The sequence below is a fragment of the Alexandromys fortis genome, unplaced genomic scaffold (assembly GCF_014885135.2).
Source record: "Alexandromys fortis isolate MF-2015 unplaced genomic scaffold, M_Fortis_MF-2015_v1.1 scaffold_169, whole genome shotgun sequence".
Taxonomy (NCBI): Eukaryota; Metazoa; Chordata; class Mammalia; order Rodentia; family Cricetidae; genus Alexandromys; species Alexandromys fortis.
In genome coordinates this window covers 566926-569227 of record NW_026068076.1, presented here as the reverse complement: position 1 = coordinate 569227, position 2302 = coordinate 566926, and positions in this window count along the sequence as shown.

Here is a 2302-nt window from a genome sequence, read left to right as displayed (position 1 = left end):
AAATAAATGCCCATTGTGTTTTTTTTTTTTTTTTTTTTTTTTTTTTTGTCTTGGTGTATCAGGGAGCTCACTAGCTTCAGGAGGCAAAAATTACAGTACTATACTATTTGGTACTGAGATAAGGCAATTTCTTTTTCTGAAACTACATGTGTATGAATCTATAAAATACAAGTAAAAAGAGACTTGAGGTGATCTCAAAACAGAGCTGAACTTTTTAATTTATAACTGCTAAATATTCCAGAAACAATTAAATCAGATCTGCAATCCATATGTACTTGTCACATTCCCACAACGTTAGTCTGAGGAACCAAGTGCTTAATGTCTTTCATTGTCATTTCATAATTTAATCCCTCCAACAAAAAATAACAAAATAGAAAGGAAAAAAAGAAATAGAAATATATTGTAGAGATGAAATTATCAAAACAGATATGTCATCCTAACTTTTCTAAAATGTATCGTGCCAAACTGGAAGAGTGTAGTACTAAGTCACATTAAAATTGTTTATAATTAAAAATTAAGGAACTGAATTTTTCTACATTATTGCAAATTCATACAAGTAAAATGCTCTCTATGGCCATGGGAAAACCTTTTAAATAATCAGAATTACTTTAAACAAAATTTTAGCTCTTTATAAAAGTTCTGATAGAGCAAGTGTATCAGTCACTAATAATAAGAGAAAAACAGAGTGGATATGTATTAGGAAAATTTTGAAATGCATTCAACATCGAAATCATGAGAATGAAAGAGACAGTAGACATCTCCTCATAACTTTGATATTCTTACTTTTTTCCCCACTCAAGACAAGCTTAGAAGAAAACAGTTCTTTTAAATAAATTATAAATTATTGGACATAAAATAACAGCACTTTCTACATACATCTTATTGTACTAGGTTTTATATTGTGATTTATAAAAAAAAAAACCCACTACGATACAAAACAACTATCCCCCTATGTGTGGAGATCTTGAAGACTGGGCAGATGTGTTCTACAGTACTGTATCAGGTACTCAGTGTGTCCTTTAGAAAAAGACTTTTCCAATTAGCAAAGAGCTATGAGAAAAATGTCAAGGTCTTCAAACTTACAGTTGAAAAGGGTCTTTTTTCATTTGTGTATTTAGTTATTTTGACAATATATACAGAGGTCCACAGACAAGCCCTTGGCCAAACTCTGGGAATGCAGTCAAAGAGAGGGAACTCTAGCCCAACAGCTGGAAAGCCTTCATTGGACCAAACTAGGACCTCTTCTGCATGTAGGAGACAGTGGTGAAGCTTGGATTATCTGAGAAGACCCTGGTAGCAGGATAAGGATCTATCCCTGGTGTGTGAGCTAGATTGTTGGAGACTATTCCCTTTTGTGGGATGCTTTGCTCAGCCTTAGTGTGTGTGTCTGTGAAGGTCTTGGTTCTGCTTCAGTTGAATGTGCCAGACTTAGTTGATGTCCCATCAGACCCCTTATCCATCCTGAAGCGTGGATGGGAGGTAGGCTGGGGCAGGGAGGGTGAGGAATGGTAGGAGAGGTGAGAGGGAGAACTGTGGTTGGAATGTAAAATAAAATTAAATAATAAATAATAATAATAAATTTAAACCTATTTTGCTATTACTTATGCAACAATATTCAATTTTACTTTCTACCTCAATGTCAAACTAAAACAGAGTAAAACAAGAGCGATATATAAATTATTTCTATATTGTCATTGTTCTCTGACAAATTTAGTTAGTACCTTAGAATATTAACAGTGATGGCACTGTGGAATAAAACTTCCATGATCTGTTCAGATTTCTATATCTTTTATGAAATAAAAGAAACATGAACACACATGTGCACATTCATGCTCACATACACGCACACACATACACACACACACACACACACACAAATGCACCATGACACTCTGAAAAGCTACTGAATGGTAAAGAATACAAAGAATATATCTTTGAGTTAGAGCATTTGATTAGCACATATAAATTCCTGGATTCAATCACTAACATAACAGATATACAAAAAATAACTGTTTAAAATACAGGGTAGAATCATAAACAGATCACACTATTAAATGTATTTCATCTTCTGCTGTCGGTACAGCTGTTTAATCTTTTTAAGCTGACATTTTTTTACTCTGTTGTTTACTGTCATTGACAATGAGGATGTTTTACTGCTCTGATACTGGCATTTTACCAGAGAAATTTGAAGTGATCAACACTTACTTTGACATGTTGTCATGTAAATATTTATTGCCAGTTGAAACATAGATTTCTGTATGGAAGAGAAAGGACCATAGCCATAATAAACTTATGACTGTAT